The 22092-nt window shown below is 37.3% G+C and overlaps 1 protein-coding gene across 8 annotated transcripts in view; it reads right to left on the bottom strand.

Moving 5' to 3' along the window:
* DTNA (dystrobrevin alpha) overlaps positions 1-22092 on the bottom strand; it is a 297328-nt gene that overhangs the window by 164205 nt on the left and 111031 nt on the right. The window lies entirely within an intron of this gene.

The following is a 22092-nucleotide window of genomic DNA, read 5'->3' on the forward strand; positions in this document are numbered from 1 at the left end:
GCCTTTGTGTTCTTAACGTATGGTGCTCACCCCCCATTCTCGAATGGTGTTATAAGCCTAGTATATAAGGTTACCAGATTTAGCAAATAAATTGAAAGATACGTATATATCTATACATATATATACACACATATGTCTCAAATATTCTATAGGATATACACATATGAAAAAATTATTTATTATTATCTAAAGTTGAAAGTTAACTGCACATCCTTTTTTTAATCTGACAGTCCTACTAACATAGCACTTCAGACTCAGAAAATACTTAGTGGGTGATTTAATTTTCTTCACTTTGGATTATAGAAGAGTCTGTTCCCCAACTTGCTGATTTTTATTTTTGCCATGGACTCTTTTCTTCAAATTAATTCCTCAACTGGAGCCAAGCATTTCAAACAGATAATAGGGAGTTGCTCTGGCAGGAGGAGGGCAGATCCCAGCCCACTCAGGCTCCATCCTGCGCTGCTGTTTGAAATCCATTTCCTTAGGCCAGACTCCTCATTTTCAGATGAGAAAAGAAGGCCCACAGAGGAGGGTAACTGTAAATCCAGCGTCTCTGCTTTGCAACGTGCTGTCACTGTGGATAGAGGCAACTTTGCAGTAGAGGAACGAGTTATGTTCTTAAAGTTAATTTAAAAGCTTCATTACAGCACAGAACCCATTTTCCTGTTCAGAAAATGCTGGAATATTAAAGTTAGATTATTAGGTGATCCCACAAGGTAGCTAAAAAGCAAATGATCTGCCACAGAAAAATATTAAGGAAAAAACCCAACTATTTCACATAAACTATGGGGAAGATAGGTTTTCCCAGACTAGTCTGAAAAACCTAATGATCATGGTTTGTGTGTCTGAGGCAAAATGGAGGTTGAGAAACAAATATTTTGTCTGCTTTTCAGCTTCAGGGAGACTAATAAACCCAATAAGAATAGGAAGGAGACTATATGCTGTGGGGAGAGGAGAAAATGCAGAGAGAAACAATGGAGTCTCTGCTAAATTTTCCAAACTCTTACAGAGCTCACAACATTCCGAGAACATCTTACATGCCTTCTCCATCCCTCACCTGCTCTGTCACTTCTTGTAATGTCACTAACTCTAAAGAAAGAGAAACGTCCTCCACACATAACATCTTTCCATTCATTCATTCATCTATCCATGAATGCAGTGAAGAGTTAACTATGTGGGCCAGGCCCTGTGTGAGGCATTGGGACACAGTGGGAAACAAGACAGAAATCGTTTCTGCCCTCAGGGAATTTATAATCTTATGGGGGAGGTGGACATTAAAATATGATGGCAGGGCTTCCCTGGTGGCGCAGTGGTTGAGAGTCCGCCTGCCGATGCAGGGGACAAGGGTTCGTGCCCCGGTCCGGGAAGATCCCACATGCTGCGGAGCGGCTGGGCCCGTGAGCCATGGCCGCTGAGCCTGCGCGTCCAGAGCCTGTGCTCCTCAGTGGGAGAGGCCACAACAGTGAGAGGCCCACGTACCGCAAAAAAAAAAAAAAAAATATGATGGCAAAAATAATTACTATAATTGTGATATGTGATATCCAGAGAAGTACAGTTGCTACAAAACACTGGCTACCTAATACAGAAACATCATCATCATTTATCATGCATTTACTATGTGCAAAGTATTTTACGGTCTTATATCAAAAATTCAAACAAATCTTGGAAAGGAGCAAAGTAGGTATTACTATTTTAAAAAGATAATGGAAAACTCCCTTTTTTCTCTGTATAACCTTGACTACCTTCTGCAGGCCATTTGTTCTGCAAGCAGCTTGATGTATTTGAGAATGAAAGTTTGGAACAGGGACAAAAGAGAGCTAAATCTTTTTGCCTAGTGAGAGGGAAAATATTTGCAGTTTCTAGGAAACAATCTGGAGGCCTATGTGAGGGATGAAAGAAGGGAAAAGTAAGACAGAGGTTGCTGCAGAGATGAAAAGGGCCATGTACTTCCGCCCCGCTGCCCAGGCCTACCGGTCCTTGCCAACCGCAAACCTGCAGTGAAGTTACTAGACACTCAGTGTGAGTGGATTCTCTGGTGGACACTGGTGAGGAGGCACTCACAATCTGATAAAGGGGAAAAAGAGAACACAGCAGTCTACTGTTGGAACCAGACAAATAACCCCCAAGAATCCCCAAAGCTGGTGGGTAGGGGTTAGACTTACACATTGGTTCCCACCAACTTGATCTGATTCCCCCAAGAGGATAGGAAGTCCCAGATGACAACTGGCTTATCCAAATGAGGGCATGTAGACTCAGAGAGGTCCCAGAGCTAGTTATTGTGTGAACATTACATTTGAACCTAAATCTGACTGCAAGGTCTGTACTCTTCCTACTTCATCACACTACCTTAGTTTTGTCAAGAAGGGGCCACAAGGCAATACTATTCATCCTCTATGTGTCAGTGAAAAATGTTGCCTCCCATCTCAGTAAACAAAGGATGTTGCAGCCATCAAGCCATCACATTACAGCTGCCCCGACGGTAAGCTCTGAGGAAACTGAGGGTGGAAACAGGATGCCCACCAACAGCCGCTGCAGCCAGCCCCAATGATGGACCCTGAACAGACTCAGGATGAGAAGCACAGGATACTGGCCCTAGATAGCGTATCAAAGGAAGGATTTCAGTGAGCTCAGACTCTTGCATTTTCCCATACACATAACGCGCTAAATTCCTTAACTTGAGATATCTGGTTTTCTTTAATTTACAGTTATCTTTTGATGTTCCGACTCCCTGGTTTTTGTTGTAAAAACTCCTACGTATCTTGGTTCCTCCCTTACCTCTTCGGATCAGTCCCTCCGAGCTATCTGAGAAATAAGTCCTCTTAAGTCCTCCGTTTTGTCTGCTAAATAAAACATAATTCTCAACTTTTAAGTTGTGCATTTTTTTCAGTTGACATATGGCTCTGGAAGGAATTAGCTCCAGACTGAGCAAGGTACAGGCTGGCCATTCTCACGTCAGAATCCCCAGCAATTGTGTATTGCTTTAATGCTTAGTGTTCAAATCACTTTTACATACATTGCTTAATGAATAGAATTTTACTTCTTCTGAATGAAGTACTACATAAATTGTGCTAAACAAACCCTAAGGATTTTTTTAGTGCTTTTTACTATAAGTTACTCTTCTAGTAGTTTCTTCATGGGCATTATCTACAACGTGCAGCTTTGCCAAACACAGACTCTACTTAGGGAGCAAATGTGGAGCTTGCATCTGCTGTGCTAGTGGACAGACTTTAAGAGTGACTTGTATGTCCTGTAGGCTTTGGAAAGAAAAATGGGGACATAACGTCCTGGCTCAAGCAAATGACTACATTTATTTTTGGAATTGTTTCTTGGAACTGTGGGGAGATGAGTTTTTTCATGCAGAACGAAGGACAGGAAATAAGAAAGTTAAGGAAATGCAAACCTTGAGGCCTTAAAGCTTTACTAAACTTATCTAGTGTGTCTGGAGGCTTAATCACTAGGTAGAGTAAATCCTCAGCAGGTATAAATAAACTTAGGTTCCTTTTAGATTGTATGCTTTGGTTGGGGAACTGCCAGACCCGCAAAGACCATCATTCCAAGTGGCTATTTACGTCTCCCCACCTTGAATTTCTCCTGTCTTTTCTTTGTGTCCTCATTTAGGTTGTGTTAACATTTATATCTTTGAAAGTACCTACCTAGTATGCTGTTGAAAATACTCTTTGAATGCCAAACACAGAATGTGCCTAAACTTTTTCAAAAAAGTTTAGAAATTTGAGTGTGTAATTCTTTTAATAGATTTGAATATTACACCCAAATTTAATGTACAGAAAATATCCAACATTTTACGGAAGGCATATGATCTGACATACTTTTCTCAAAGCAGTGCTCTCAGGGGAGATAGGACAACTGGTTACTTAGATGTATAATTTGGAAGGGATTATAGCCTTTGTCTTGCCATTTCTCACACCTGAAACACAGACTGTCTCTCTGTGGCCCTTGATTGTAGATGAAGCGGCCAGAGGAGCTTACAACATTTTGGAGGGGAGGTTTGGCTGTGGTGTGAGACATATCTTAGTTCAAATCTCTCCACTGCATGTTCTTGGGCAAATAACAAGTTTTCCTTACTCTCAATTTCCTTCTTTGAAACCTCAAGAAGAAAATTTACCTTATGTAATTCCATGAGGATTGAATGAGGTAATTTTGTCAAATGTCTGGTATGGTACCTAATTGTTTCTGTCACTGACATCTGTCAGACTGTCCTTCCAACATTTCCTTTCCTCTTTTTCTCCTGTACCCTCTCTTGGAATCATTCCATGTGATGCTGTGGGGCTGACTTGACTAAACCAGGTCAGAATACCCCACGACCCCAGACAGGGTGACCATTCAGGACCATGAGCACAACCCAAGCCAGCCTCGGCCACTTACTTGCTGGGACCTTGGTTGCGTTACTGAGAAAAATTCCCTGCTGGGGATACAAAGAGGGTGGTACATGATTTGGGGCTGCTGGCTCAGCAGCCATCCTACCTGCTGCTTGGAAAGCCCTTGTCCAAGAGCTAGTGGAGCCACATGAGCTGGTTATAATGTTTGAGTAGGACTCATGGGGAATAGAGCTAAGCAGAAACAAGCAGAGCCTGGAAACAGGGAAAGTTGGAGCTTTGGGGATATCCTCTGTGTCTTTGGCTCTAAACAAGTCTGAAGCTAAGTGTACTTGGACTCTTTTTATTTACATCTGCCTATTCCTCCGTTTAACCTAGTTGGAGTGGTTGGTATTTCTCACTCCTGCAGCAGGAGGAGTCTACTATAATTCCCTTCTGTTCTTTTGCATTACTTTTCACAAATTAGGGAGGGCCTTGTTTTTACCTCTCCCTCTCAAAATATTTTTTTCCCTGAATCCTTACTATTTAGAAAAATTCCAAAAATTATGCAAAAGAAAATAAAAACCATCCTATTAATGCTTTGTCGATATCCTTCTTGCCTCTTTTCTAGACAAAGTTGCATTCACATTGAGTATTCAATTTCAAATTCTGCCTTTATAACCCAATTTATATCACAGCATTGCAAAAGTAGTACATTTCCACTGAAGGAAATTTAGAAGATACAAGAAAGTAAAGAAGAAAAAGTAATCTATTACTCATAGATTAATCATTACTAACATTTTGATTTCTTTCTTCCTCCCTCCCTTCCTCCTTCTCTCTCTCTTTCTTTCTTTCCTTTTTAATTTCAATATCAGGATTAGATGGTAGATGGTGTTTTATAAAAACTAAATTCTCTCTTACTAAACACTTCTATAGCACATTTTATTTTATTTTTAATATATTTTATTATGTGTTTATTTGGCTGTGTTGGGTCTTTGTTGCTGCGCGTGGGCTTTCTCTACTTGCGGCGAGTGGGGGCTGGTCTTTGCTGCGGTGCACGGGCTCTAGGTGCGCAGGCTTCAGTAGTTGTGGCACATGGGCTCAGTAGTTGTAGCTCGCGGGTTCTAGAGAGCAGGCTCAGTAGTTGCGGCGCACGGGCTTAGTTGCTCTGCGGCATGTGGGATCTTCCTGGACCAGGGCTTGAACCCGTGTCCCCTGCATTGGCAGGCAGATTCTTAACCACTGCGCTACTAGGGAAGCCCTATAACACATTTTTAAATGGTTTCTGTCATATGGATGTACCATAATTTAATTTATTAAATAACTTCTTAAATTTATTAAATAATTTATTTAATTTATCCATTGTTGGGCATTTAGTTTTTAAAATTTTCATTATTTTAAATAATTCAGTGATTAATATCCTTGTTTATAAATATTTGAGCAAAAGCATTTCCACTTCAAATTCTCTAAAAGTAGAATTACCAGGTCAATGCTCAGAAGTCAATTAAAAATATTATTGAACTGCTTTCCAGAAAATTTGTGGTAATTTCCACTCCTACCAATGGTTTATGCTATAGGATTTGCATAGGATTTCCTAACTATGGAATGACTTTAGCTATTCATTTTCCTGTTATAGGACTTTTGGTTGTTTCCAATTTTTTCACTGCTATAAATAATTCTAAAAAGGAAGATGTCTGCACATAAATCTTTGTATCCCTTTCAGATTATTTCTTTGGGTGATTCCAAGAATGAAATTTCTATCAAAGGGTGTAATTATTTTCAAAGTCATTGATACTTACTGATACTGTCAAATTTTTCCAGAATGATTGTATTAATTTGTACTTCTACCAGTAAAGTATGAGAAGGGCTTCCAACTTCACTAACATTACATATTACCACTTTCAAAGTAAAGCAAAACGACCCAACAACAAAATATCTAAAAATATTTGCTAATTTGAAAGGGGTTACAGCCTTACCTTATTTTTAATCTCTTCAATCAAAAGTGAAGTTTAGTATTTTTCATATATTTTTACTTTCACTTGGTTGCGAACTACCTATTTATGTCCCTTTCCCATTTTACCTCTGTCTTAGTGTTTTCATACATATTTTACCCAAGTTCTTTACAGATTAAGGTTATTGACCTATTATCTCACATATGAATGTCAGACATTTCCATTTCATGAATTATTTCTATTACGTTTTATATATACTCTTCTACATTAGGACACTGAACTTTCCCTAACAGGTATACCGTCTGCATATAATATATGCCCCATTTCTACACAGGGAGGCAATTCTGGGCTGCCTTAAACTGAGATAACAGTGTCTACCTCTTAGGACTGTTGTGAGGATTAACTGATACATCAGATATACAATTTTCCATGCTTTGCCTATAGAAAGGGATCTTATATTTAAGGTTAGAATTACCTGTATATATTCCTTGACTATTATTTAACCTGTCTTCTTAATGACATTTTTTGATATGCAGAAATTTAAAATGTTATTGTCAAATATAACTTTTTTCTATTATGAATCTTCATTTTTATACTTATAAAACCTTTCCCTTTTACAGATCATTTAAAATTCCTCTAGGTACTTACTCAAAAGGAAAGAAAATAGATATCCATTTAAAGGATGTTCATAGTGGCTTTATTTGCAATAGTCAAAAACTGGATGAATATAACAAAACAGAAACAGACTCACAGAGATAGAGAACAAACCAGTGGTTATCGGTGGGGAGAGGGATGGGGGGAAGGTCATTATAAGGGTAGAGGATTAAGAAGTACAAACTACTATGTATAAGATAAATAAGATACAAGGATGTATTGTACAGCACAGGGAATATAGCCAGTATTTTATAACTTTAAATGGAGTATAATCTAGCAAATTATGGAATCACTATGTTGTACACGCGAAACTAATATTGTACATCAACTATACGTTAAAAAAATCTGGTAACAACACCAATGTCCATCAACAGGTGAATGGATAAACAGTAAATAAACAAAGCAATGAAAATGAATACATTATTGGTATATTCAGCAACATGGTTGAACCTGAAAATAATTATGGTGAGTGAAAGAAACCAGAAGAAAATAGTATGCACTGCATGAAATGTCTACAAAATGCAAACTAATCTATAGTGACCAAAAGCAGATCTGTGGTTGCTTAAAAATAGGAGAGGGCTGGGAGGGTGGCATTACCAAGAGGGTATGAAGAAACTTTTGGGGATGATAGAAATGTTTACCATCTTGATTCTAGAGATGGCTTAAAAGAGATACACATTATGCCAAAACTTAATTTGTATACTTTGAACAGTGTAGTTTACTATCAATTACATCTCAATAAAGCTCTTTTTAATATTCTTCAATATTTTCTTCTAATTTATAGAATTTGAATTATTATTATAAGTATTAAGTCTAATCTGTTTGGAATTTATTTTGCAGTATGAATGAAGGCCTTTTCCTTCTCCATAAGATTTACTGCATAATAAAAATAATGATCTTCCCTATTGCTATGTGCTGCCTCGTCTAGCATATATTAATATATATGTTAGTATTTGTTTATACTCCAGGATTTTGTCTATATCAACACCCTCTTTAATTATAGTTCAACTTAATTATAATTATACCTTTATAATATATTTAATAGCTGGTAAGAAAAGCCATCCTTCATTTTAATATTCTTTTCTTGCCTCACCTTAATCCTAAACAAGAGTCTCAGATCCCAGCATTACTGTCAGAAGAGAACATTTAAACCCAAAGGATTATTTTAATACAATTTTAAATACCAAAGGTGATAAATGCTGCAATTTAGAATGGCTGTTTTTTACATTTTAAGGAGAAGTACAGGCAGAAGGAAACCTAAAAAGCAGCCGATATTCACTAAATAACTTCAGTTTAGCCAAATTGAAAAAAACCGTTGCTAACAATCATACACTCTGGCTTCATTTCTCCTGCCCAGACATTAATCATTGGTTCCCACAGAGAATTAGCCAGGGAAAGAGTATTTTTGATATCTCTGGTAGACAAGAAAGATGGTTAAACTCATGGGCAATGTTGGGTAAATGAGGGCTGTAAAGAAGACAGATGGTGAGTAACATGAAGACAAAACACATACCTAGGAATACAGCAGGATGTTGCATCAGGAAGATAAAATTGTATGCTGTTTGGCTGTTGTGTGAATATGAGCGAGAGTAGTTTAGGGGTCTCACAATAATGTTCTTTTATAGGTTTTACGTAGGCATAAAGTATCTGCCTTGTTGTCTTTTGGTTTGGGCCATTTGAGTTATTTTAAATCTTCTCATTTAGATGTTAGAGGTTAGATCATTTTCTTAAATTCAAAAGAACTGCTTTACGTATTTTTTTTTCATATTAGTTTCCCATATTGGGAATTGTAATTGCTGACTACTCTCTTCCATTCCCAAATAATCTTTTCATCAGATGTGTGAGAATCAGAATGATTACTTTTGAGGAGTTCAAAGAGACATTAATCAGGCAGTTAACACTTATTAAATACCTGCTGTGTACATAAACTTGAAAGTATTGATGAAAAAGAGGATTTAATCTGAATAATCTGAACAAATGCAAGAGCTCTTCATTTATAATAGCAAGTTTCTAAAAGCAAATAGCTGAGGAAATTTTTACTTTTAAAGATGAGACGGGTTCTGAGCGAAGCAGCATGCCTTACTAGATCAGTAAATTAAGATCCTATGCTTTCTTTGCACATGAAAATATGCTCAAACAGCTAATTATTAGACAAATGCAAATCAAAACTACAATGAGGTATCACCTCACAATGGTCAGAGTGGCCATTGTCAAAAAGTTTACAAACAATAAATGCTGATAGGGTGTGAAGAAAAGGGACCCCTCTTACACTGTTGGTGGGAATGTAAATTGGTGCTGCCCCTATGGAGAACAGTATGGAGGTTCCTTAAAAAACTAAAAATAGAGTTGCCATATGGTCCAGCAATCCCAATCCTGGGCATATATCTGGGAAAGACAGAAACTCTAATTCAAAAAGATACATGCACCCCAATGTTCATGGCAGCACTATTTAAAATAGCCAAGACATGGAAGCAACCTAAGTGTCCACTGACGGATGGGTACATAAGATGTGACACACACACACACACACACACAATGGAACATTACTCAGCCATAAAAAAGAATGAAATAATGCCATTTGCAGCAACATGGATGGACTTAGGGTTTGTCATACTAAGTGAAGTGAGTCAGACACAGAAAGACAAATATCATATGATATCACTTATACGTGGAATCTAAAAAAATAATACAAACGAACTTGTTTATAAAACAGAAACAGATAGCAAACAGATAGCAAACAATCTTATGGTTACCAAAGGGGAAGGGGGGAGGGATAAATTAGGAGTTTGTGATTAACAGATAGACACTACTATATATAAAAGAGATAAACAACAAGGACCAACTATATAGCACAGGGAACTTATATTCAATACCTTGTAATAACCTATAATGGAAAAGAATCTGAAAAAGAATATATATACAAGCGTGTGTGTGTATAACTGAATCACTTTGCTGTATACTTGAAACTAACACAACATTGTAAATCAACTATAATTCAATAAAAATAATTTAGAAAAAGATCTATGCTTTGCTTGCTAACTCAGTGCCTGCGAGACATACACTGAGCTTGATTCTCCTCCTCTTTCAAAAAGAAATGATGACATCATCTTCCTTGCAGGATTGTTAGGAGATTCAAATACAATGCAATCAAAATACTTTGCAAACAGTAAATCACAATACAAAATATTAGTTATTATGGTTAATAAGAGCCTGTTACTTCTCCAGATAATAAACTACATGTAACATTCACAGAGATTGCTTTGGAGACCCTATGGATCACTAGCATTATCAACACACTCCTCAATAGTTGAAAGAAACTACTGCCATTTAAGCTCATGGAGAAGTAGTCAACTAGGATGGGAATGCCAAAGTAGAAGACAAACATCCAGAGAGATTTTCCCACCCCATCCCCCCAGGCCACCCTTCCCTAGTAGCAGAGAGGTGGGAGGTCTGCTGGTCTCCTTTGTCATCCTCTTATTGGGGTCGGCAGCCTGGCACACTCGCCCAATGACATCATTAGCACCAACACTCTGAGGCCACAGATAAAGATAAGGTCACCCAGCTTGAGGCTCCACCTTGCACTCTCTCTTCTGCGGTCTCCTGAATCCCTCTAAGGTCCCCACATGTCTACCGTCCTGAGCTGTGGTGTCCTCAAGCCTCCTTGGCCTCGTCTGCTGCCCATTTCGCATGTACCAGCCAGAGCAGCATCATTCTCTCCAGGAATTCCAGCACAACAGGGCTGTCGTTCCTGCACCACCTGTGTCTATGACGTATAAGTATCTGTAATTCTGCATCTGTTGACATTCTACTTCAGACAGACTTCACATCACCTAATCTTCCGTAACATTCTTTCGGTACAGAGGATGACAGTCCACCTACCCCCAACTAACCCATATTATTGGGAAAGGAGATCAGAGCCCAAGTTTGCACCTGACTTTGTTCTAGGGGCTGGTTGGGTTCTGCCTGGAACTACCGCGTGACCTTCAGAACTCTGTTACCAATCCATCCCCTGTGACTACGTCTTTCCAGCCTCTGGCCTGATTCCTCTTCCTGGCTGTCAGCGGCTCACTAGCTCCCTTAGGTTATACAAATGTCAGAGCATTTAATTCATAACAAGATGGCAATGAACAAATTGACATATTATTGAAATACCAAGCGTGGAAGGGGATTTCACTTGCTCTCACTAATCACTCTCTGTCAAAAGGTCAGAGCTACATAGATGTGTATGTGGAACATTTCTATGAGGCACATTCTTTGAGGTGAAAACTTCAACTGTGCCAGTCAAACAGATGGATAGTATTTGGGTAGAAAGAGGATTCCTCCAATTTACAATGGGCATGGTCATAAATAAAGCTTTACTTAAACTTACATAAGAAAAATCCAAAGCTGCCCTAAAAATGTTACTATTTCTGAGCAATGTTGTATAGAACAATATAAATACCAGAACATTTTCTAAATCTTATTACATAATAATAATTGCCAACATCTTTAGGAATTTACCAAATGTCAGATACTTTGTAAGCACTTTACAAGTATTATCTCTTTACATATGATAGCTTTTACGTAGATTAAGGCAAGATGGCATAGTGGTTGAACCGCACTAACTATAGCGCTCTCTCTCATCAACTGTACGCCCTTGGAGAGATTACTTAACCTCTCAGACTTAATTTCTTCATCTGCAAAATAAAGATGATTAAAGTACCTGATTCATGGGGTTATTGTGAGGATTAAAGGAAAAACAATAAGTACTTATATATATTTGGTGATTTCTATGTGCTAGGTATTTTTCTCTAAATGAGGATAAATTAAAATTAAATGAGTTAAACAAAAAACCTTTAGAACAGTATCTGGTGCTTAGAAAGTATTCTATTTTATTATATCAGAGAATTCACAGAACTTTCATATAATGTGCTCCTGTGTGTCTTCTAGTATGTTTGGGTTTCCCACTGTCATCCAAAATACTGGAAAGAATTCCATGGTCAGTCCATTGGCCAAATGGCTGCTATTCCCTCCTTACCTCCTCTGGCCGGCAGTTACCACCAAAGTGCTCCTTAATGTCAGGCTACTGTGCATCCCCTTCAGCAATACCCTCTCCTCCTCCCCCCAGCTCTTTATCTCCAAGACAACACTCCATCTCCTCCACCTTCTTTTTCTGCATTTTACCAGAATCGTAAGACTTTGGAAGAAATCAAAATTAATTTCTTGGGAAATGTGGATCTCTGATGCTGGAAGTACCAGCTTCTACTATCTTCCACCCATAGATGAACTTGGATACGCTGCCAAAAGAAAAAAAAAAAAATCTACCCAAATGGGGCAAAGGCAGGAGACTAATAATGTACCCAAATCAGAAATTCAAGTTGAAGACTGTTTTCACAATGATAAAGGGAACTGTCTTTTGAACTTTCAAAATGAGCTTTGATTATGTATTTTAAAAATTCTTGGATGTTGGAAAGAAAAAAAATCACTATTCATCAATATCAAAAAACAATAAGATTTTTATGAAAGGGAAAATTTCATGAATATAAAGTTCCCACCTTAGTTATCTTACATCTTCACATAATATTGTGACGAGCCACACATTCAACAACATAGATGATGTAGTGACACTTGCTTCCAACAGAATGATTTATGCAGGCTAATCTTGTTAGGACAACTTGCATATTATAAAATATGCTGTTTCCTTGGCCACAATAATCTTGCTCTAGTGCTGCATATAGGAATTGACACTTTTCAGGGAGGCTTAAAAAAATAAGTCAGGTGTTCTCTACCTGACTTACTGTAAAGACAGACACCTGACACAACACCTGACAGAGGAGTCAAACAATCTCCTTTTCAAGTTCCACTTCTACTTCCTTAGCTCAGAACCTCTCTTATCCTTGTTCTGGACTGTAGCATTAACAACTTCTTCACTTATTTCCATCCATCAAGTATGTCTTCCCTCTAGTCTATTTTCTGTGCTGCTGACGGTATGAATCTCCTTAAATGTATATGGTTAACCAGATTATTCAGGATAAAGCAGTTTAAATTCCATAGAAGAGAGATAACACTCAGCAGAGGTGGAGACTCAGCATGGCTTAACGGGGCTGCCTCTGGCCTGAGGTCCCAGCTTGCTACTTACTGGTGATGCAGTTTTCTTATCAATAAATGAGGACGATATTTGCTTCACAGGTTGTGGTGAGAATCAAATAAAATAATGCATGAAAAGTGCTTGGCCTAATGCTAAGTGTCCAGTACGTGGTTATTGTGATTGTGAAGATGTGATGACGATGGTGGTAATGATGATAATGGTGGTGGTGATGGTGAAGATGATGGTGGTGATGGTGGTGGTGATGGTGATGATGATGGTGGTGATGGTGGTGGTGATGATGCTCTGGTGATGCCTGAACATCTTTCTGAATTCTATCCTCGTTACGTCTTCATGACTAGCTTACATTTCCAGAGATCTCTGATTCTCATTTCTCCCTGATTTTTCTATACTGTTCCCTCTCTATAAATTCTCTTTTCCCCAGCCTCCTATTTAATGCATATTACTTTAAAAGTTTATCCCAGTGCTTCCTTCTTCACAAAGCACTTTCTCACCCCTCCTCTATAATATCTGTTCTGTATCATATGACTCCTAATCATATTCCAAGGAAACTCTTCTTCTAGGGACTCTGGAGAGACATTATCTTCTCAATGTCAAGTACAGTGTCTGATTTTAAAATAACAGAAACAAAATATTTTGGTCTCTGCCCTCAGTTGCTGGCACAGAGCTCCTAAAATCCTTGCAATTTCCTAAGTGATAAGAACACTAGGAGCATCTTTTGTGCTAATATTTGGTTTTTGTTCCTGGTTCCTGATGCCAAGCTCCTAAGTCCTTTGGAATTTTCTAGATGATAGGAGTTTTGTTTTAATGAGGTGACTCTTGGTGGGTTCTTGGGTAGCTTTGGGATGGAGGCTGGTCACCAGAAAGACCAAGCCATGATTAGAAGCTTGGAACTTTTAGCCCCATCCCTATCCTCCGAGAGGAACTGGGGATTGAGTTAATGAATGATCATGCCTACATGATGAAGCTTCCATGAAAATTCCAAAAGCATGGGGTTTGGAGAACTTCTGGGTTGGTGAACACATCCATGTGCTGGGAAGGTGCTGTATCCCAACTCCACAGAAACAGAACTGCCTGTGCTTGGGACCCTTTTGGAGCTCACCCATGTATCTCTTCATCTGCTGGTCATCTGTATCCTTTATCATATTCTTTACTATACAATAATATTATACAATACTGTACAATAAACCAGTAAACATAAGTGTTTTCCTGAGTTCTGTGAGCTGATCTAGCAGACGATTGAAACTGAGGAGGTGGTTGTGGGAACCTCCCAATTTGTAGCCAGTCTGTGAGAAGCACAGGTGACAACCTGGACTTGCAACTGGCATGTGAAGTGGGAGTGGGGGCAGTCTGTGCAACTGAGCCCTTACCCTGAGGGATCTGACACTGACTCCAGGCAGTTAGTCATAATTGCTTGGTTTGGAAAATCCATACATCTGGTGTCAGCATGTAATAGCGAAGAACAAATCTGACCCCATATTAGATCTGTTCCTTTTGCTTTAGCTTTTGTGCTTTGTTGACCTGTGCTTAGTCATGCTGGCTCTGCACCTTTCGTAAAAGAATGTTGCCTATAGCCTGAAATCCACAGGATGGCCTATTCTCATGGCTCTGACCTTTAAGAGTCCATTCATATACAGATAAAAAGTTGCAGAACAGAGAATAACATTTGTTTTGTTGGACATTTACAGGTACATCGTGACCTGACCTACATGGACAGCTGCAGGAACAAAGGATTCCTCCACCAAGAAGTCTGCAACCAACCTCGCCCCTCCCTTGCCTTTAAAAGTGCTTTGCTGACACCCTTTCAAGAGTTTGGGTTTTCTTTTGGGCACAAGCCACCCGACTCCTTGCATGGCCCTGCAATAAACTTTTCTCTGCTCCAAACTCCAACGTTTCGATTTGTTTGGCCTCACTGTCCGTCGGACACATGAGGTAAGACGTGTTATTGGTAAGAAGTGTTGTGAGTGTGGTAGTAGTGTGACAATAAGGGAAAATAGTGCATTTTTTCTTACACACTGACACATATAAATTCAACCTAAGTGGTTTTTTTTAATCAACGAGAAAATGAATGAACATTAGAATTCTTGAGTGAGCAAGGCTAAGGAATATTTGAGACCAAGACTTCTATGGGAAACCTTGGACTTAACAGGCTCCGGAATCAAAGTATCTCTCTGATCAGAATGGAAGGGAAATTTCATAAAGAATATTCACCTTTTCATCCTATGTCACCCTAATTCATCATAGATTCTTGAAATGAATCTATACATTAAATTAAATACAAACTTAATTACATAAAAAATCCTCACAGATTTGTTGTGCTTAATTCTAGAGCTGCACTGTCCAAGAGGAAAGCACTTGTCAAATGTGGCTATTTAATTTAAATTACTTAGCATTGAAGAAAATTAGAAATATAGTTCCTTAGTCATGCTAGTGTTATTTTGAGTGATTAGCAGCCACATGTGGCTAGTAGTTACTGTACTGGACAGTGTAGACACAGAACATTTCTAACACCACAGAAGTTTCCATTGAACAACATTCCTCTAGATTTCTGCCAGCTCCACTACACCTAAATGCTAGGCTACAGTTGACATCAATTATGCTCTGTCATCCTTATATGAGCAGAAATTTCTTTTAAATGAAATTCAAACAGTAACAATTGGGAAGCATATCTTATTCAAAATATTATGCTGTTTTCTATCAAAGTCAAGCCATTCCAGATTTCACCATCTGGCACTTTGTTTCAGTGCAATTATAAAAATGTACCCTCTCTCCCCCAATTTGATAGGGGACTTTTAATTTAAAACATCAGTTGTGAAGACAAATGCATATGTGTGGATAAAGGGATTCATAAACTTTTCTACTCTCTAACATTAGCATTTGAATAATGCCTTATATTTGTATACTTAGATTATCTCAGCTAGTCCACAGCAGGACCCAGGTGCTCTGACTCTTAAGTCAAGACCCTTTTCTCTACAACTTGCTGCCTATACATGTTCTAACTAAAAAGAGGAGCAGTGAAGCAGGTTTGGCTTTAGGTAAGCACAGAGCCATGTCTATGACTTCTTACAGCTTTAGAGCTATCAGAGCAGAAACATAAGCTAGCATGTTTGTTACATTTCTCTGATATTTTTTTTTCATAATGACTGGCCTTGTTTATACTCATAAACATCACAACAATGAAAAACCCTGTGTATATGCTTGACCTTTTATTTTGTTAGGATATTTTCCTAGTAGTAGAATTGTTGGGTCCAAGGGTGTGTAATTTTTAAAGCCTTTGCTACACATTTCTAGGCTGACCCCCTCCCCAATGGGTCAATATATACTCTCAATATCAGCATTTTCTACCCCTTCCTAACACTGGGTGTTATCACCCTCTCTCCTCCTCTTGCTTCTCTCTTTTAAAAATATTTGCTAAAGATTAAAATGGTATTTGTTTGTTTAATTTGTAGGTATTTTAAAAATAATAATGAATACAACACCAAAGACATGATCCATGAAAGAAAGAATTGATAAGCTGAACTTCATCAAAATTAAAAACGCTGCTCCGTGAAAGACAATATCAAGAGAATGAGAAGACCAAGCCAATGACTGGAAGACAATATTGCAAAAGACACATCTGATAAAGGACTGTTATTCAAAATATACAAATGACTCTTAAAACTTAACAATAAGAAAACAATCTGGTTAAAATATGAGCCAATGACCTAAACAGACACCTCACCAAAAAAGATATACAGATGTCAAACAGGCATATGGAAAATGTCTACATCATATGTCATTAGGGAAATGCAAATTAAAACAATGAGATATCACTACACACCTATTAGAATGGCCAAAGTCCAGAATACTGACAACACTAAATGCTGGTGAGATGTGGAGCAACGGGAACTCTCATTCATTGCTGGTAGGAATTCAGAATGGTATAGCCACTTTGAAAGACAATTTGGTGGTTTCTTACAAAACTAAACATACTCTTACCATATACTCTAGTAATTGCACTCTTTGTTATTTATCCCCCTAAAGCTGAAAACTTATTTCCACACAAAACCCTGCACATAGAGGTTTAGAGCAGTTTTATTTACAATTACCAAAACTTGGAAGCAACCAAAATGTCCTTCAGTAGGTGAACGGATAAACTGTGGTACATCCAGACAATGGAATATTATTCAGTGCTAAAAAAATGAGCTATCAAGCCATGAAAAGACCCATGTCTTTTAAGGAAGGAAAGTTAAATTAAGGAAACTTAAATGCATATTATAAAGTGAAAGAAACCAATATGAAAAGGCTATATACTGTATAATTCTAACTACCTGCCATACTGGAAAAGGCAAAAGTATAGCAACAGTAAAAAGATCAGTTGTTTCCACAATGAGATGGGGGAGGGGTTTGTGTGTGTGGGGAGAAGAGATAACTAGGCAGAGCACAGAGGATTTTTAGAGCAGTGAAAATACTGTATATGATATTATAACAATGGAGATATATAAAATGTACATCACCAAGAGTGAACCCTAAGGTAAACTATGAACTTTGGGTGATTATTATATGTCAATGTAGGTTCATCTTTGGTAAAAAATTTTGTACCATTCTGGTGACTGGTGTTGATAATGAGGGAGGTCATGCAGGTGTGGGGACAGAGAGTATATGGGAAATCTCTGTACTGCCCCCCTCAATTTTGCTGCAAATCTAAAACTGCACTAAAAAAAGGTCTTAAAAAATTAGTGCATAGCCAGGACACGGAAGCAACCTAAGTGTCCATCAACAGATGAATGGATAAAGAAGATGTGGCACATATATACAATGGAATATTACTCAGCCACAAAAAGAAACGAAATTGAGTTATTTGTAGTGAGGTGGATGGACCTAGAGTCTGTCATACGGAGTGAAGTAAGTCAGAAAGAGAAAAACAAATACCGTATGCTAACACATATATATGGAATCTAAGAAAAAAAAAAGGTCATGAAGAACCTAGGTGTAAGATGGGAATAAAGACACAGACCTACTAGAGAATGGACTTGAGGGTCTGGGGAGGGGGAAGGGTAAGCTGTGACAAAGTGAGAGAGTGGCATGGACATATATACACTACCAAACACAAAATAGCTAGCTAGTGGGAAGCAGCCGCATAGCACAGGGAGATCAGCTCGGTGGTTTGTGACCACCTAAAGGGGTGGGATAGGGAGGGTGGGAGGGAGGGAGATGCAAGAGGGAAGAGATATGGGAACATATGTATAACTGATTCACTTTGTTATAAAGCAGAAACTAACACACCATTGTAAAGCAATTATACTCCAATAAAGATGCTAAAAAAAAAAAAAAAGAAGAAGAGAGCTGGGCATTAAGCCTTGGTAGACTCCAATAAATGCTGAGGAGGAGAAATCAACAATGGAGGCTCTGAACGAATGGTCTATGAGGTAGAAGGAAAATCAAAGACATATGATGCCCTTAAAGCCAAGTGAAGAAATATTTCAAGAAAGAGGAAATGATCAACTGTGTCAAACACTGCTGGCGGTTAACAAGGTGAAACTGAAAAATTATCATTGGACCTGGAAACATGAAGATTGATTACTCTGCCAAAGTTATAAAGCCTGAATGGAGTGAATATAAGGGGGAATATGAGGATAGGAAATAAAATAGAGATAATAGACAACTCTTTTGAGGAGTTCTGCAGTAAGGTGGAATTGAGAAATAAAGAAGCTTTTGCAAGGGGGAAAAAATTAGTGCTGTTCTCTTTCTTATTGATTTATGAGATTTCATTATATATTACAGATACTCACCTTTTCTCTTTCATGTATGTTGCAAATATTGATTCTAGTTTGCTATTTGACTTTTAGTTTTGCTTATAGCATTTTCCAGAAGTAATGTTTCATATAACCATTCCTTTATGGTTTCTGCCTTTGAAGGCATACTGCTCTACCTCAAGTTCTATATTTTCTTCTACTACTTTGATGGATCCACATTTTATATTGGAATTACTAATCCATCTGCTATCATTTTTTTCATGTGAGGGTAGGTAGAGGCAAGTGGTTTTTCTAAGTATAATTTTTCCCCAAACAAACCCAAATTAGTAAGTTTCAGACATGAAATATCATTGTTATTTAAAACAAATAATTAAAAATTTAAAAGATAATTAAGATATTTATATGGTGTCAAGAGCAAACATTTTATAATGTAAGTGCCAGGTAGAGGGGAATAATAATAATAATATCACTCTAAAATGTATCAAGCTAATATTATCATGAAAGTGAAACCAGTTGATTGTACCATTTTATATATTAAAAATGTAACAAATTGTTCATTCCTAGCAATGCACTTACTCTTTTCCTATCAGATACTGGCCCACACATTGTACAATTATTGGTGAGTTTAATCTTTACTGATGGAAGCCTCTATTGCTTATTGAACAAAGTCAACATCTTTTATAATGAACCCTGAGAAGACCATAACAAGCACTTATTGTTAGTGATTTGTAAATGCTATTAATGGAATTAATGAAAGTTGGGAGGAAATATCTGAAAATCATACCACCTATTAGAAATTTTCCATTTCTTTCTAAAAAACATTGGCCTTTGACTACATACAGAGCTTACAGCTTTCTAATGAAGTCTGTCTTTCTCTCTGAATTAACCATTATTGCCATTAGAATCACCATCATGATCATGATCGTGATACAATTACTCTTTTTTTCATTTGAAATATTTAAGAATATTTTAAAAGAGTCCAATTTTTTCATACAAAAAACCACATGGTTGTCAATAATAAAATCCACTTTAATGAAGTCATAGGTTTAAAAATAGCAACACCTAAAAGTAGAATATCTAGTTGATATTGAGTCATCATTCATTGGCCTGATCTTCATCTATTTCAGAAACATTGCCTTGGGGTGGAAAAATTATCATTAGTTTTGTTGAAGAGCCTATAATAGTCAATATGATTTTTCTTTATCATGACTCTTGAACATCTATCTCCTTGACAGAGGTAAATGTTTGCAGATAATTAGCTATTTGTCTGCGAGGCTAGGGAACTCTAGAAATTAGAGCTAAAATGTTAAGAAATACTCCCAATCATTCAAAATTAACAATAAAGCATGATTTAAACAAGAGCTGACAAAAATGATTCAATCAAAGCATCTTTGCAAAATTTCTAATTTAAAGCAAGAACATCAAAAGTCATTTTGCTTCTTAAGTCTATAAAGTATTCCATACAGCCATTATGGAAAACAGTGTGGAGGTTTCTATAAAAACTCAAAATAGAGCTACCGTATAATCCAGCAATCCCTCTTCTGAGTATATACCCAAAGGAAATTAAATCAGTACCGGAAGAGATATCTGTGCTCCCACGTTCATTGTAGCATTAATCGCGATAACCAAGATATGGAAACAATCTAAGTGTCTGTCAGCAGATGAATAGATAAAGAAATTGTGGCATATACTTACAATGGAATACTATTCAGCCTTAAAAAATAGTAAGATCCTGCCATTTGCAACAAAACAGATGAACCTGGAAGACACTATACTAATGAAGTAAGGCAGACACAGAAAGAAAACTACTGTATGATCTCACTTACATGTGGAATCTAAACAAGGTCAATACATAGAAGCAGAGGTTAGAATGATGGCTACCAGGGGATAAGGGGTGAGGGAAACGGAGATGTTGGTCAAAGGGTATGAAGTTGCACTTATATAGGATGAACTAGTCTAGAGATCTAATGTACAGCCTGGTGACTAGAGTTAATAATTCTGTATATTGTATAACACAAATTTGTTAATAGATTTCAGGTGCTCTCATCACACACACAAAATGGTAACTATTTGAGCAGAAGATATGTTAATTAGCTTGACTGTAGTTATCCTTTCACTACATACATATATATCAAATCATGTTGTATACCTTAAATACATACAATTCTTATTAAAAAATAAAATTTAAAAGGAGCTTCCATCTTATGGACCTCTCAGTTATGATAACCTTAAAAATGGACATGTGCATATGGCCTAGTGTCAAGTGTATAAAAATCACAAAAATTGGGTATATATTGATTTTTATACACTTCTAGCTCTAATGCCTAAGCTAGCTGATATCTTAGCCCAAAACAGGAAGGACTGAAACATATTCAGCTATAGGAATTTGTTTTCATTTCAATTAATAGAAAGGAACTATTCATGCCTTACCACATACTTGAAACATGGAAAAGTGAAATGTTAGTATTCTTTGCTAACTTCACCTCATCCACACTATACTTTCTCTCTTTTTTTGTATATAGAGGTTTAACCCATTCCAATACTGAGAGAAAGAAGAAAGCTTGGTTAAGAGATCACTCACACTTTTAGCTTTACCTTTTGTCTATTTTTCTTTGCTTGTGTCTTCTCTCTGTGTCTCTCTGTGCCTTTCTCTCTCTCTCCCTCTTTCAACCTCAGGTACTGCCAATACCTTGTGAGAATTTCACAATTTAAAATATTTTACCAGGTACCATCTTTCACCAATTCTTGGTAATTTCCTATTTTTAAGTAATAACAACTTAGGCTTGTGAAAATATTTTGGAGGACATGCTCATAGCTTGTTCTGTATTCAAAGCAACAAAGGGAAAAAAGAAAGAATGAATTTGGATACAAGTATGAACATTTTACAAATGTTACAAATGTGCTATTATAATGCTTTTGATATTTGTTACCATGAAAATACTTCCCCTTATTTGAAATCATGGCAAAAAATTGTTTTGAATAATTATGACTCCTTGCTCAAATTTAGAAGATGGCCTGAATGTATGAAAACTAGAGAGACTAAGAAAATAGCAATGAAAATCACAGAGCATAAACGAATTTTTAAAAATCTAAGTGTCCCTTTTTGAAGAAAGAGTGGTGTAGGACTAACCTTGGGATAATTTATTGGCTTTTATCCTAATAGGTGCCAATTAGTGGCAAATAAATTGCTTTTAGCTAAGAAAGTATTTTTCAAAAGTACTTTTCAAAGCCTCTCCTATAAGAAAACACTCCAGTGAATACTGGGCAGTGAATACCCTTGAATAACGGTGGGTTCTGCTAGTGTTTAGTTAGGTTTTGTCTCTGAAGCTGCCAAGACAACTTTGTTCAAGGAG

This window comes from Phocoena sinus, chromosome 14 (assembly GCF_008692025.1).
Source record: "Phocoena sinus isolate mPhoSin1 chromosome 14, mPhoSin1.pri, whole genome shotgun sequence".
Lineage (NCBI taxonomy): Eukaryota > Metazoa > Chordata > Mammalia > Artiodactyla > Phocoenidae > Phocoena > Phocoena sinus.